The sequence below is a fragment of the Gopherus flavomarginatus genome, chromosome 18, assembly GCF_025201925.1.
Source record: "Gopherus flavomarginatus isolate rGopFla2 chromosome 18, rGopFla2.mat.asm, whole genome shotgun sequence".
In the NCBI taxonomy this organism is placed as follows: domain Eukaryota; kingdom Metazoa; phylum Chordata; order Testudines; family Testudinidae; genus Gopherus; species Gopherus flavomarginatus.
The window spans coordinates 9,311,060-9,327,611 of record NC_066634.1 but is presented as its reverse complement, the minus strand read 5'-3'; the positions used below and the strand labels follow the sequence as shown (position 1 = coordinate 9,327,611).

At 48.3% G+C, this 16,552-nt stretch overlaps 1 protein-coding gene and 1 non-coding gene across 2 annotated transcripts in view; both read left to right on the top strand.

Annotated features, from left to right (window-relative positions):
• The window catches only part of LOC127036605 (zinc finger protein 560-like), an 813,726-nt gene that overhangs the window by 261,214 nt on the left and 535,960 nt on the right, over positions 1-16,552 (top strand). The window lies entirely within an intron of this gene.
• Positions 8,510-8,592, top strand: TRNAS-GCU (transfer RNA serine (anticodon GCU)). The gene has a single exon. It is a non-coding gene; the product is annotated as a tRNA-Ser (tRNA).

Genomic DNA, 16,552 nt, shown 5'->3' with positions numbered 1-16,552 from the left:
CTCAGTGCTCTGCGTTGTGGCCTCAAGAGTCATGGTTGCAAGTTGAGTTACGATGACCTTTTCCTTGTCTCCACATTTCTTAGGTGCCTCTTCCAACACTTGTCAGAAAAAATGAACGGTTTCTTTTGGAAGCATTTGCACTGCAAGGCAGAGGCAGTCTTCTCTGCTTCTTCAAAAGATTGACCAAAAAGTGGGAGGAGTGGACAGATTTGGCAACGCACCACTGGGTGCTGCATCTCTAACCTCTACTTTACCTGGCAAGTGCCTCTGGGACTTTTCTCCCAGCTGCTCCATTTTTCATCAGTGACAATCAAAAGGAAGACGACATGACATCTGTGTGTGGACATCCCCAGCGAATCACAAGGACGTGTGGTGCAGGCTTTTGTGTTGCAGCAATTGCAGTCAAAGCAACCACCATGCCAATGCCAATCACAGCAGCCTTTTCATCAACTCCAGGCTTGTGATTTGATTCTTTCCAATGTTTCTCTCCAAAGAAGCCTTTTCCTTAGCAAGCAATGACTTGGATACCAAGGGAGGTCTCTTCTGTTTCCTAGAAAGACACAGGAAAATGTGAGCAGAGGAGACAAAACCCATAGAACAAGGTACTACTGGGAGTTGAACCCAGGATCTTCTGTTTACTAGACAGGTGCTTTAGCCACCCAAGCCATGGTGCCTGCCTTAAGAAAATACTTGCAACTGTTCCCTTTGATGGTCCAGGACAACACCTGCAAATTCCAAACTACAGACATTCCCCATTTCCCTCAAGACTTGCACGGAAGAACTGGCAGGCCAAGCCAGGATCTTCTGGTTACTAGGAAGACACTTCAGCCAGCTCTTCCCAAAGATCACTATCTAAAGACCTTTAAACAGCCTCTGTAGATGTTCACTGACAGAGAGATGCCAAAATAGAGTTCTCCACTGCCTGCAGCCATCACACTACCAGGAGTTCTGCGCACAGAGAGGCCCCTGCTGGTGGAAAAGGCTTTGGTAGAGACTCTTCTGACACCAGCCTGTGCTCATATACTGTTTAGCACTTTGTGTTGTGACTTCAGCATCCACAGATGCCAGTTGAGTTGGGGGACATTTTTCCTGTCTCCACATTTGTCTAATGGTTCCTTTCAACACTTGCCACCAAAAAGACTTTTTTCTTTTGCAAGCAATGTGCAGCTAGGCAAAGGCAGTCTTCTCCATTTCCTCAGAAGATCACCAAGCTGTGGGGAGAGAAGACACATTCAGCCAAGCTGGATGCTGAATCTCCTCTTTGTTCAGCAGGTGTCTGTGAAGGACATAAATCTCCACCATGTAGAGGGCAAGAATAGGAGTTTATTACACACAGAACTGGCAGAGTGTCACCTTGCTTATTAGACTCAGAGACACTGATAATTGATTACAATAGAATATATAGATTTTCCATGGGTGGGGGAAAGAGACGGGGTAGGGAGTTCCAAACTCTGGGATAGGTTTTGCAGCAAGACATGATAAGCACAGTAGCCAAAGGTTAACAGGTTACATAATGTCTCCACCCATGGTCTCAAGTTAGCAAGTTAACATTTCATGAATACTTTGATAAAATGTTATTAGTATAAAATATCTATGCTGAATTCTGATTTGAGGTCCATAGGAAAGGAGCAACTCCTTTGATTGTCCTCCAGGTACATTCCTAGGGTTTAAAGCAAAGAAACAGTGAAAGTATATGGCAATAAAGATTGTTTTCTGTGTGTCTTAAGGCAAGGCATTGGTCCCTGGGAAGGGAGGTGGAAGGATGCCATATCTTATATTGACATCTGCCAACTTTTCATAAACTCAAGGTTGGATCTCTGGGAAGAACGTCTCCCTACAGAAGAGACTTACACAATAGGAACAGGGATTCTTTGTTCAATCTGCAACTCTGAATAAGATACAATTCTTTAGTTCTTAGCTCCAACACCTGGCAATTTGCTGACCAAGCCTATTTTAGCAAGCAAGGCTTTCTGTTTACCCAGCTTTCTTTTAGCTGGTTACTATTTGCTAGGCTTCTGGTCCCTTGATTATACTGTGGACTTTGGGTCTGGAAAAGAGCTGGCACAATCCATAGACCAGGTTGTTATATAATATGCACATGAATTTTAACCCTTCACATACAGTAATGGCAAAGTTCTTGGTTCAGGCTTGTAGCAGTGATGGAATAAACTGCAGGTTCAAATCAAGTCTCTGCAGTCCATCCACAGCTGGGATGGGTCATTCAGTCCCTTGCACAGAGCTTCAGTTTGTAGCAAAGTCCCTTCAGAGGTATGAAGCAGGACTGAAGACAAGATGGAGACGAGGCATCAGCCTTTTACAGTCTCTTGCCATGTGGTCTTTGTTTTCTTTGTCCCAAGGACACTCTATCCAGCAAGTGTCATAGAAAAACCTTTTATTTTTGTCCCTGCATACCTTGCTGAGCCACAAGGCATATCTACCTTCTCTCAATGGGTTGATTGTAGAGCTGATGGTCCTTAATGGAGTTCTGATAAAACAGATTCATCTCCCCATACAGAGATCAGCTTCAGTATCTCCCAAACAGTCCATGCTGGAGCTCTTTTTTGATTCTGGGACTGCATAGTCACCTGTGCTGATCAGCGCTCCACGCTGGGCAAACAGGAAATGAAATTCAAAAGTTCACGTGGCTTTTCTTGTCTACCTGGCCAGTGCATCCGAGTTCAGACTGCTGTCCAGAGCAGTCACAATGGTGCACTGTGGGATAGCGCCCAGAGACCAATACCGTCAAATTGCAGCCACACTAACCCTAATCTGACATGGCAATACTGATTTCACCACTACTCGTCATCAAGGAGGAGCACAGATACCGGTATTAAGAGCCCTTTATATCAATATAAAGGGCTTCTTTGTGTGGACGGATGCAGGGTTAATGTGACATAAACTCGTAGTGTTGACCAGGCCAGAGAGAGCAGCAGGTTTCCCCTTTTGTTTCCTGCTTTCGTTTCCTTGACTAGTTTCTCCTCTGCAGCAACTTTCTGTGTTTGTTTGTGAGTCTGACTAGCTCAGTTGGTAAAGTATCAGGCTTTTAATCTGAGGGTTCAAGTCCCTGGTCAGGTAATAAACTACTCATTATATCTTAAAAATCTGTCTTTCTGGAGTCTTCTTTGATGTTTTTTCTCTTCAGGATTTTGCCTTTTCTAAGAAGGGCCTTTGTGTGTGGGGGATTGAAGGGGCAACTTCCTGACAGCCCCTCTGTCCTTGCAGGCTGGAGGAATAAAGGCCTCTGGGCATATAGCATGTTCCTCCCCTGCACGCACACACACAAAATATCCCTATGGAATTAGAATCACCTGCTGCCTTCCCCTGTTCTGCTGGATCCCCAAATGAGGATACTCTTCAGCCTAAACCCATGTCCCCTCTTTGCCCAGTGCCCCTCAGTCCCAACCCTCAGTCCCTCCTATGCTCACTGCTTCTCACTCCCAACCAGAGCCTGCTCATCTTCACCCTTCTCCTCTGTCCCAACCCACAACCCCCTCCTATTCCCAGTGCCCTTCAATCTCAAACCACAGCTCCTTCCTTCCCCCCAGCAGCAGGTGCTTCAGACCCCCTCAGGAAGATTTTCTTGCAAGTTTTCGTGTATGAGTCTTCATGTGGATTTTACAGTATGTTGGGAATATGTTGGGTTGCTTGCCAAAATGATCACTTTTGGCTGGTGTTGGATTCCCAGTCTCCTTGTTATTGGGACAGGAGAAATAAAGGGTTGTTGTCCTTGTTGTGTGAATCGAGGGCAGCAGAACTGTGCTTGGCAGACCCAGATGGAGGGACTCACCCTCAATTCAATAGCACTTGCTAGGCAGGGGACATTGGTTCCAAAGCCAAGTGGGCTGGGGCCTGAGTCCTCATGCTAAAATTTATGTGTTAGACCAACTTTAGGACAGGGTGGCTGTGGAGGGGTGAGTGAGTCCCTAGACAACATAGTGAGTACGGTGCCTTCTTATTTTCCCCCTTTTCCACCCAGGATGGCAGATGAACTCTACAGAGGCACCTCTGGGCTTGCACTGACTAAGGACAACAGCTGTGAGTGGGGTGCAGAGAAGAGATGACTCATGTTAAATGACTTTTCGTTGCTGGACTTACGAACCTTAGGGAGAACGACACTGCCCAGCTTATTTGTGGGTGGGTCTTTTCCTCATAGTTTAGGTTTATGTGTTGGGGCTGCTGACATGACTTCTGCTAACCCTGGGCTTGCATTGCAATGTAGACGTACCCTGAGAGTGCAGCTATACTGAGATAAAATCCCTGTGGCCTGGCTTGCCTGGATGATCTGATTTGGGCTCCTGGGGCTCAGATTGTGAGGCTAAAAACTGCAGTGTAGACATTTGGGCTCAGACTGGAGCCCAGGCTCGGAGACCCTCACCCCTTGTGGAGTCTCAGAGGCTGGGCTCAAGCCCAAGTGTCTACACTGTAATTTTATTACCCTGTCGCACAAGCCCCACAAGCCTGAATCAGCTGACCCAGGGTTTGAGAATAGTGACTTGGGTGTGCTAATGGCAGTGTAGACATAATGCTAGGCTATGTCCACACTGCAATGAAACATCCAGGGCTGCCCCATGCCAGCTCCGGCTCCTGGGGCTTGGGCCGTGGGGTGGTAAATTTGCAGTGTAGACATCTCAGCTCAGGCTCAATACCGGGGTCTGGGACCCCACAAGGCTGGGAGGGAGTTTAGCAAGCAAAAAAGGTAAAATGGCAGTGGAGTATTACCGTGGACTCAGTGGCATTTCTCCATTGGTCTGTCTGCTTTGGGGCAGGGACAATAACACGTCCTGCTGCTTTTGTTGTTTCAAAGGGCGGTTTAGGGTTTTCATTCTCAGACACTGGGCACAAAGCAGGACTCAACCCTCAGTGCAAATTAAATGAGCTGCCCACAGATTCTGGCAGCCACAATGAGCATTTGGTGCGAGAGCTCAGACCTGCCCCTGTCTCAGAGGGAGGGGGTCAGCTGCGAGGGGACTGGACCACTGTCCTATCAGCTCTTATCTCCCAAACTTTCAATAACTCTATTATCAGTGGCTCTGAGCATAATTTAAACCATAAGAAAAACCACACTGGGCTAGGCCGAAGGCCCATCTAGCTCTGAATCTTGTCTTCTGACAGTAGCCAATACCATGTACCCCAAAAGCCACTCCCCTAGGGAGCTGAACGCAGGATCTCCTGCTTACAAGGCAAGTGCTTTAGCCAGCTAACCCATGGTGCTTGCAGCTGGTTAAAACACCGTGTCTGACCACCTTCAGTCTGCAGCTCGTGGCTGGTGTACGCACTGCAATGCCACATCTGGTGACAAAACTGCCCTGTTTTGGTGACAAAATAAAACCACTTCGATGAGAGGCCTAGAGCTTTTTGCAGCAAACTTAAAGGACAGAGTGCCAGTGTAGATGCTGCCGTTCATTATATAACCATAACTGGCCTCCTCCAGTATCCCATAATGCCTGCCATGAACTCGCCTGCCCTGCATTCTGCTACAGAGCCATGGGACCCTCCCCTTTCATAGCTCCAGGAAGTTCTGACAGCTAAGCCTGCTGCTCTGCTCCGGCAGCCAGGAGCAAATCTCTGCCGTGGATGCTGCTCTCTTGCCCTGCAAACACAGTGCAGGTGGCAGGAGCTTCCTTACAGTGGGGGCGGTGGGGCATTGGCATCTGAACTGTGACAACCCCATGATACCCCTTCCTTCGAGGAAGCTTTTACCTTCTAAACAGGGACAGCTGTTTTCTAGTAAAATCACTACAAGGGAAGGAGAAAACTCAAAAGAGGTTCCTCCTGGCGCTCACGTCTGTGAACCCAAATACTCTCTCAGTCCTCAAAGAGAGACCTGGAGAAGGAGACTTGCTGAAGCAAAGCCCCAAGGGTCTCTGAGGTTTCCCTGGCCCCTCACCCCTGTCCTGCCTGGCTGATGTCAGCATCTCTCTGTGAGGTCACCACCTCCCCACCACCTTGGACCAATAGTCTGAGGTCCTGTAAAAGGCCTTTGTGATGTCACTGTCACACCCCTCCCTTGCTGTGCCAATGTCCAGCCCCTGGCCTGGACCTTTGGAGGTTTGAGCTACTCCCTGTGGATCACCCCACTCAAGGAGTGTTCGTTCTAGGCAGCAAGCCAGCTAGACAGGAAAACATCAGACGCTGCTCCCAATGCTACACTCTGGTTTTCAGAAATTAGTCAACTTTATGGCCGGAAGAGACCACTAGAGCATCTAATCTAACCCCCTGCATATCACAGGCCTCCTGTATGACACAAGAGCTACTTTGGGGGCAAAAACAATCCAGAAAGGCATCTAGTCTTCATTAAATGACATCAGGAGATGGCGAAGCCACCACTTTCCTTGGTAGCTTGTTCCTGTGGTGAATCATCCTCATTGCTGAATTTTTGCACCCTATTTGTAATATGAATTTCTCTTTTCACTTTTCGGCCATTGGGTCTTGTTATGCCTTTCTCTGCTCGATTAAAGAGCCCTTTAATACCCAGTCTTTTCTCTCCCTGAAGGCACTTCAACACTTCAGTGAAGTCACCTTTCAATCTTCTTTTGATAAGCTAAACAGGTTGAGCTCTTTCACTACTCACTAGAAGGCATTTTTCTCCAGCCCTCAGAACATTTGGTGGCTCTTTGCTGCCCCAGCAGAGCAGTTCGCAGGGACCACTGGAGTGGTTCATGGAATGGCTGGTGGAGTGGAGCGGCTCAGACTCCCTGCTTGCAAGAGGGGAAGTATTGACTCCTAGAGGCACCCAGGGGGGTGATGTGTAATTGTCCCAGGTCACTGGGTGGGGGCTCGAGCCAGTTTTGTATTGTTTTATTGAAGCAGAACCCCTAGATACTGAACCCAGCCCTTGTTTCTGTCAACTCAGTGGGGCAGAAGAGTTACAGGAATTTATCACACAACCCTCCCTGTTCCATGGGGAGAATCTAGGGAAGGGGGAGTCATTCCTCACCTGTGCTCCCAGAAGAACTGCTAGGACTCCTTCCTGCCAGCTACTCACTCCTGGATTCACCCTCAGCTCCTGGGATCTTTCTGCTCCAAAGGCTCCAGAGGCCTGGGGTTGGGTGGGCGTCACTGCACAGTCTGAAACACAAGGGAGGATTCTGGAATTGAAGGAAGGAGCAAAAAATGGAGAGGAAATAAACAGAGAGAAAACGCCTCATCTCTCTCCCCTCCCCGTCCCAGCAAGAAATGTTAGCAAGGATCAGCGTTAGGGGAAATGGTGCCCTGGATATAACTTAGACTTTGGCACTTCCCCATTGCCCCTGGACGACCCCCTCTCCCTTTACCCCTTAGCTCCTGCACTCCCAACCCTTGTGCCTCCTTCACCCCAACTCCTGCCCCCTCCTGTGCCCTAACCCCTACACTGTGTCCCCTTTGCCCTTAACTCCCATACTCCCCTCTTGAGGAGGTCGGGGGAGCTCAGTCTCCCCAAACCTTGCATCACCAAGGGGACAGTGGAGCCCATGACCGGGACCCCGGCCAAATTAGGCCACCCTGCAAAAGTCTCCCCTATGTCAGCCCCAGGGCTGGAGGAGCTCCCACTCCCTGCTACGGCCCAGGGGCTGCAGCAGGGGTACGGAGCTTCTCTGGTCTCAAGGCCGCAGCGGGGCAGGGGTAAAGGAGTGATATGGTGGGGCTGGTGGGGGAAGAGGTGGAATAGAGGTGATAGTGAATGGGGCTATGGGTGGAAGGGGGCAGAGCCACAGACAGAAGGGGGTGCATGGTTCTGGTGCTGGGGCCCCCACACTTGTTCTCCCTTTCCCTGGGCTTTGGCATCACTAGCCCCTGCTTAGCGAGTAGGGTTCAGTGGTCCCCATAATGTGGGGTATGACTCCTAGGGAGACACAAAGGAACATTCATGGGGGCACCTCAGGGCCTGAGTCAGCCCCCATGGAGGGCAGGGAGGAAGCACCACTCAGCCCCACTCTGTCCCAGCTCTTCCCCAACCCCACCCTCAGTCTGGGCCTCTGGCTCCCAGCCCAGCGATGAACCCCTTGCTCCTGTCCGCATCCCTCTCCCCAGCAAGCAACAGCCCCACTCCCAGCCCTGATTCTCGACCGTGGCTTCCGAGGGGCCACAGCCATGCCTAAGAGGGCACAATGTGAAATATTTGGGGACCACTGTTTTAGAGTGATGTCCTCAATCCTTCTCTGCAGTCCAATAAAAGCTATTCCTCACCCATCTACTCCTCCATCAGGATGGACTAGGTCTGTTCTGCTGCCCTTCACTCATACAGGAAGGAGAATAACATTTCATTCCACTCAATCCTAAAGTGATTTGTAACCCAAGACCATCCCAAACTGGTCATTTTGGGGAAGCGGCCCCATCATGCTGCATAGCTAGGCAGAGTAGGTGTGTCTATGCAAACACGGTCTGTTCCTGAAGTCTTTCCCCAGCTCCTCACTAGATGTGAGGGGGGAGCTCATTCAGACCCTGCTTACGCTTAGTATTTAAAAACTCCTTCATGTCCCTGTCTCTGTTGGCCTTAGATTTCTCCTCCTGTCCCTTTTGTTACAGCTCAGATGAGGTGGCCCAGTGGTTAAGGTGATGGGCTGCTAATCCATTGTGCTCTGCATGCATGGGTTCAAATCCCATCCTCACTCGATGCATTTAGTCTTGACTCTTCCTTTATAGACAACCATCTCCCCACTTGGTACAATAACAGACACAACAATGTTGCTTCTTGCAAACAAAAACCTTCTCAGAAACTCCAACACCCCCCCCGGCTTTAAATGAAATGTCTAAATCCCAGATTTCTAAAAAATGTCTCTAGTTCTGTATTTCGTAGTTTTTATCTTAAAAGCTAATGTTTCCTCAAGCTGAATAAGGCAACGCTTCAAAGGAAAATGTTAGAAATGGTAGGGGAGAAATAGGAAAGGAAAAAGCCCCTTTTCTCAGGAGATACAAACTCGACTCCCTCCTGTCTCTATCACCAGTGGATTTTGCCTCCCTCCTTCTGAGGTGTAAATAAAATAAAGAGGAGACAAGGTGGTTTGGCACAAACAAAGGTAAGTGTAGTCAGGGTAAAGGTACAGAAAACTGGGGGAACAGGGGAAAATGCAAACTTAATGAATACAATGAAACAGTGACTGGGTTTGGGAGCTTAACGCTCAGGCCCATAAACCCTCCCTTGGAAACTAGAAAACACTAAACAATGCCCCAACACAGAAACCTTTCCCCACTGTTCAGGTGCAGTGGATCCCATGTGCCGGCGCGACGCCCAGGACCTTCCACTCTCCCGCTGATTTAGAACCGTTGAGGAGGAGCACTGGGGAGTCCAGACGACGGTTGGGTTTCGTTGCTGGCACGGAGGCCCTCTGGGATGCTGGACACCAGGAATGCAGGACGGCAGGAATGGGGGTGACAGGCCTCCTGTTGCTCAGTCTCACGGTGGGACCGAGGGGGTTCTTCACTCTCCAGCTTGGGAGCACTGTGAAGACACGACCGTGGACGGGTGACTCAGAGATTCCCTCCTTCCTCATCACTGCACAACTGTTATCATTTGTCTGAGCCAGGCAGAGTTTATCTTCATCACGTTCTATCCAGCCACTTCTCAAAGTGTCATGCGATGAAGCATTCTCCGTTGTCTGTGCTTGGAGATGATGCTTTGACTTCTTTAATCCTCTATCAGAGTCGCTATGAGTGGAGATGAAAGTGTCAAAGACCTGGGAGAGGATTTCAAATGGATCCCAAACACAGTGCGATCATTGGGAATTTAAATCCCAGGTTCCATCTATTGGCAAAGCCACTTCTAACAAGGTAGCTGTTTTGTCCCCCATTATGGCACAAGTTTGAAATATGTGCAGCATAGAGCCAATATTCATAACATCAACTACAAAAATGATACACGTCTAGAGATAGCATCATTATAATTAGCCAATCAGAACGTCTCCATAGACCCCTTACAAAACAAAATTTCTACAATATTGACTGCAAATATAGAACAGTGGTCGCAACGGTGATCTATACAGTTACAGATTATGTCAATAACGTCACAGGAGGTGACATGGCATCAGTGAGACTGATATTGGAATAGCTTTCAGTTTTGGTGTCCTCATTTGAAAAAGATGTTGTGAAACTGGAGCTAGGGCAGCAAAGAGCTACCAAATGTTCTGAGGGCTGGAGAAAAATACCTTCTAGTGAGCTATTGAAAGAGCTCAACCTGTTTAGCTTGTGAAAAGAAGATTGAAAGGTGACTTCGCTGAAGTGTTGAAGTGCCTTAATGGAGAGAAAAGATTGGTTATTAAAGGGCTCTTGAATCTAGCAGAGAAAGGCCTAACAAGACCCAATGATTGGAAGGTGAAAAGAGACAAATTCCTATTACAACTAAGGCACAAATAGTCAACAGCGAGGATGATTCACCACAGGAAAAAGCTACCAAGGAAAGGGGTGGATTCTTCACCTCCTGATGTCATTTAATAAAGACTAGATGCCTTTCTTGAATGTGTTTGCCCCCAAAGTAGCTCTTGTGTCATACAGGAGGCCTGTGACATGCAGGGGGTCAGATTAGATGATCTAATGGTCTCTTCTGGCCAGAAAGTCGACTAATTTCTGAAAAACTGAGTGTAGCATTGGGAGCAGCGTCTGATGTTTTCCTGTCTAGCTGGCTTGCTGCCTAGAACGAACACTCCTTGAGTGGGGTGATCCACAGTGAGTAGCTCAAACCTCCAAAGGTCCAGGCCAGGGGCAGGACATTGGCACAGCAAGGGAGGGGTGTGACAGTGACATCACAAAGGCCTTTTGCAGGACCTCAGACTATTGGTCCAAGGTGGTGGGGAGGTGGTGACCTCACAGAGAGATGCTGACATCAGCCAGGCAGGACAGGGGTGAGGGGCCAGGGAAACCTCAGAGACCCTTGGGGCTTTGCTTCAGCAAGTCTCCTTCTCCAGGTCTCTCTTTGAGGACTGAGAGAGTATTTGGGTTCACGGACGTGAGCGCCAGGAGGAACCTCTTTTGAGTTTTCTCCTTCCCTTGTAGTGATTTTACTAGAAAACAGCCGTCCCTGTTTAGAAGGTAAGAGCCTCCTCGAAGGAAGGGGTATCATGGGGTTGTCACAGTTCAGATGCCAATGCCCCACCGCCCCCACTGTAAGGAAGCTCCTGCCACCTGCTCTGTGTTTGCAGGGCGGGAGAGAGCAGCATCCACGGCAGAGATTTGCTCCTGGCTGCCGGAGCAGAGCAGCAGGCTTAGCTGTCAGAACTTCCTGGAGCTATGAAAGGGGAGGGTCCCATGGCTCTGTAGCAGAATGCAGGGCAGGCGAGTTCATGGCAGGCATTATGGGTTACTGGAGGAGGCCAGTTATGGTTATATAATGAACGGCAGCATCTACACTGTCACACTGTCCCTTTAAGTTTGCTGCAAAAAGCTCTAGGCCTCTCATCGAAGTGGTTTTATTTTGACACCAAAACAGGGCAGTTTTGTCACCAGATGTGGCATTTCAGTGTGGTGGTCAGACACTGTGTTTTAACTGGATGCAAGCACCATGGGTTAGCTGGCTAAAGCACTTGCCTTGTAAGCAGGAGATCCTGCGTTCAGGTCCCTAGGGGAGTGGCTTTCGGAGTACATGGTATTGGTTATTGTCAGAAGACAAGATTCAGAGCTAGATGGGCCTTCGGCCTAGCCCCGTGTGGTTTTCCTTATGGTTTAAATTATGCTCAGAGCCACTGATAATAGAGTTATTGAAAGTTTGGGAGATAAGAGCTGATAGGACAGTGGTCCAGTCCCCTCACAGCTGACCCCCTCCCTCTGAGACAGGGGCAGGTCTGAGCTCTCGCACCAAATGCTCATTGTGGCTGCCAGAATCTGTGGGCAGCTCATTTAATTTGCATTGAGGGTTGAGTCCTGCTTTGTGCCCAGTGTCTGAGAATGAAAATCCTAAACCGCCCTTTGAAACAACAAAAGCAGCAGGACGTGTTATTGTCCCTGCCCCAAAGCAGACAGACCAATGGAGAAATGCCACTGAGTCCACGGTAATACTCCACTGCCATTTTACCTTTTTTGCTTGTTAAACTCCCTCCCAACCTTGTGGGGTCCCAGACCCCGGTATTGAGCCTGAGCTGAGATGTCTACACTGCAAATTTACCACCCCACGGCCCAAGCCCCAGAAGCTGGAGCTGGCATGGGGCAGCCCTGGATGTTTCATTGCAGTGTGGACATAGCCTAGCATTATGTCTACATTGCCATTAGCACACCCAAGTTACTATTCTCAAACCCTGGGTCAGCTGATTCAGGCTTGTGGGGCTTGTGCGACAGGGTAATAAAATTACAGTGTAGATACTTGGGCTTGAGCCCAGCCTCTGAGACTCCACAAGGGGTGAGGGTCTCCGAGCCTGGGCTCCAGTCTGAGCCCAAATGTCTACACTGCAGTTTTTAGCCTCACAACCTGAGCCCCAGGAGCCCAAATCAGATCATCCAGGCCAGCCAGGCCACAGGGATTTAATCTCAGTATAGCTGCACTCTCAGGGTACGTCTACATTGCAATGCAAGGCCAGGATTAGCAGAAGTCATGTCAGCAGCCCCAACACATAAACCTAAACTATGAGGAAAAGACCCACCCACAAATAAGCTGGGCAGTGTCGTTCTCCCTAAGGTTCGTAAGTCCAGCAACCAAAAGTCATTTAACATGAGCCATCTCCTCTCTGCACCCCACTCACAGCTGTTGTCCTTAGTCAGTGCAAGCCCAGAGGTGCTTCTGTAGAGTTCATCTGCCATCCTGGGTGGAAAAGGGGGAAAATAAGAAGGCACCGTACTTACTATGTTGTCTAGGGACTCACTCACCCCTCCACAGCCACCCTGTCCTAAAGTTGGTCTAACACATAAATTTTAGCATGAGGACTCAGGCCCCAGCTCTCTTGGCTTTGGAACCAATGTCCCCTGCCTAGCAAGTGCTATTGAATTGAGGGTGAGTCCCTCCATCTGGGTCTGCCAAGCACAGTTCTGCTGCCCTCGATTCACACAACAAGGACAACAACCCTTTATTTCTCCTGTCCCAATAACAAGGAGACTGGGAATCCAACACCAGCCAAAAGTGATCATTTTGGCAAGCAACCCAACATATTCCCAACCTACTGTAAAATCCACATGAAGACTCATACACGAAACCTTGCAAGAAAATCTTCCTGAGGGGGTCTGAAGCACCTGCTGCTGGGGGGAAGGAAGGAGCTGTGGGTTGAGATTGAGGGGCACTGGGAATAGGAGGGGGTTGTGGGTTAGGACAGAGGAGAAGGGTGAAGAGGAGCAGGTTCTGGTTGGGAGTGAGGAGCAGTGAGCATAGGAGGGACTGAGGGTTGGGACTGAGGGGCACTGGGCAAAGAGGGGACATGGGTTTAGGCTGAAGAGTATCCTTATTTGGGGATCCAGCAGAACAGGGGAAGGCAGCAGGTGATTCTAATTCCATAGGGATATTTTGTGTGTGTGCGTGCAGGGGAGGAACATGCTATATGCCCAGAGGCCTTTATTCCTCCAGCCTGCAAGGACAGAGGGGCTGTCAGGAAGTTGCCCCTTCAATCCCCCACACACAAAGGCCCTTCTTAGAAAAGGCAAAATCCTGAAGAGAAAAAACATCAAAGAAGACTCCAGAAAGACAGATTTTTAAGATATAATGAGTAGTTTATTACCTGACCAGGGACTTGAACCCTCAGATTAAAAGCCTGATACTTTACCAACTGAGCTAGTCAGACTCACAAACAAACACAGAAAGTTGCTGCAGAGGAGAAACTAGTCAAGGAAACGAAAGCAGGAAACAAAAGGGGAAACCTGCTGCTCTCTCTGGCCTGGTCAACACTACGAGTTTATGTCACATTAACCCTGCATCCGTCCACACAAAGAAGCCCTTTATATTGATATAAAGGGCTCTTAATACCGGTATCTGTGCTCCTCCTTGATGACGAGTAGTGGTGAAATCAGTATTGCCATGTCAGATTAGGGTTAGTGTGGCTGCAATTTGACGGTATTGGTCTCTGGGCGCTATCCCACAGTGCACCATTGTGACTGCTCTGGACAGCAGTCTGAACTCGGATGCACTGGCCAGGTAGACAAGAAAAGCCACGTGAACTTTTGAATTTCATTTCCTGTTTGCCCAGCGTGGAGCGCTGATCAGCACAGGTGACTATGCAGTCCCAGAATCAAAAAAGAGCTCCAGCATGGACTGTTTGGGAGATACTGAAGCTGATCTCTGTATGGGGAGATGAATCTGTTTTATCAGAACTCCATTAAGGACCATCAGCTCTACAATCAACCCATTGAGAGAAGGTAGATATGCCTTGTGGCTCAGCAAGGTATGCAGGGACAAAAATAAAAGGTTTTTCTATGACACTTGCTGGATAGAGTGTCCTTGGGACAAAGAAAACAAAGACCACATGGCAAGAGACTGTAAAAGGCTGATGCCTCGTCTCCATCTTGTCTTCAGTCCTGCTTCATACCTCTGAAGGGACTTTGCTACAAACTGAAGCTCTGTGCAAGGGACTGAATGACCCATCCCAGCTGTGGATGGACTGCAGAGACTTGATTTGAACCTGCAGTTTATTCCATCACTGCTACAAGCCTGAACCAAGAACTTTGCCATTACTGTATGTGAAGGGTTAAAATTCATGTGCATATTATATAACAACCTGGTCTATGGATTGTGCCAGCTCTTTTCCAGACCCAAAGTCCACAGTATAATCAAGGGACCAGAAGCCTAGCAAATAGTAACCAGCTAAAAGAAAGCTGGGTAAACAGAAAGCCTTGCTTGCTAAAATAGGCTTGGTCAGCAAATTGCCAGGTGTTGGAGCTAAGAACTAAAGAATTGTATCTTATTCAGAGTTGCAGATTGAACAAAGAATCCCTGTTCCTATTGTGTAAGTCTCTTCTGTAGGGAGACGTTCTTCCCAGAGATCCAACCTTGAGTTTATGAAAAGTTGGCAGATGTCAATATAAGATATGGCATCCTTCCACCTCCCTTCCCAGGGACCAATGCCTTGCCTTAAGACACACAGAAAACAATCTTTATTGCCATATACTTTCACTGTTTCTTTGCTTTAAACCCTAGGAATGTACCTGGAGGACAATCAAAGGAGTTGCTCCTTTCCTATGGACCTCAAATCAGAATTCAGCATAGATATTTTATACTAATAACATTTTATCAAAGTATTCATGAAATGTTAACTTGCTAACTTGAGACCATGGGTGGAGACATTATGTAACCTGTTAACCTTTGGCTACTGTGCTTATCATGTCTTGCTGCAAAACCTATCCCAGAGTTTGGAACTCCCTACCCCGTCTCTTTCCCCCACCCATGGAAAATCTATATATTCTATTGTAATCAATTATCAGTGTCTCTGAGCCTAATAAGCAAGGTGACACTCTGCCAGTTCTGTGTGTAATAAACTCCTATTCTTGCCCTCTACATGGTGGAGATTTATGTCCTTCACAGACACCTGCTGAACAAAGAGGAGATTCAGCATCCAGCTTGGCTGAATGTGTCTTCTCTCCCCACAGCTTGGTGATCTTCTGAGGAAATGGAGAAGACTGCCTTTGCCTAGCTGCACATTGCTTGCAAAAGAAAAAAGTCTTTTTGGTGGCAAGTGTTGAAAGGAACCATTAGACAAATGTGGAGACAGGAAAAATGTCCCCCAACTCAACTGGCGTCTGTGGATGCTGAAGTCACAACACAAAGTGCTAAACAGTATATGAGCACAGGCTGGTGTCAGAAGAGTCTCTACCAAAGCCTTTTCCACCAGCAGGGGCCTCTCTGTGCGCAGAACTCCTGGTAGTGTGATGGCTGCAGGCAGTGGAGAACTCTATTTTGGCATCTCTCTGTCAGTGAACATCTACAGAGGCTGTTTAAAGGTCTTTAGATAGTGATCTTTGGGAAGAGCTGGCTGAAGTGTCTTCCTAGTAACCAGAAGATCCTGGCTTGGCCTGCCAGTTCTTCCGTGCAAGTCTTGAGGGAAATGGGGAATGTCTGTAGTTTGGAATTTGCAGGTGTTGTCCTGGACCATCAAAGGGAACAGTTGCAAGTATTTTCTTAAGGCAGGCACCATGGCTTGGGTGGCTAAAGCACCTGTCTAGTAAACAGAAGATCCTGGGTTCAACTCCCAGTAGTACCTTGTTCTATGGGTTTTGTCTCCTCTGCTCACATTTTCCTGTGTCTTTCTAGGAAACAGAAGAGACCTCCCTTGGTATCCAAGTCATTGCTTGCTAAGGAAAAGGCTTCTTTGGAGAGAAACATTGGAAAGAATCAAATCACAAGCCTGGAGTTGATGAAAAGGCTGCTGTGACTGGCATTGGCATGGTGGTTGCTTTGACTGCAATTGCTGCAACACAAAAGCCTGCACCACACGTCCTTGTGATTCGCTGGGGATGTCCACACACAGATGTCATGTCGTCTTCCTTTTGATTGTCACTGATGAAAAATGGAGCAGCTGGGAGAAAAGTCCCAGAGGCACTTGCCAGGTAAAGTAGAGGTTAGAGATGCAGCACCCAGTGGTGCGTTGCCAAATCTGTCCACTCCTCCCACTTTTTGGTCAATCTTTTGAAGAAGCAGAGAAGACTGCCTCTGCCTTGCAGTGCAAATGCTTCCAAA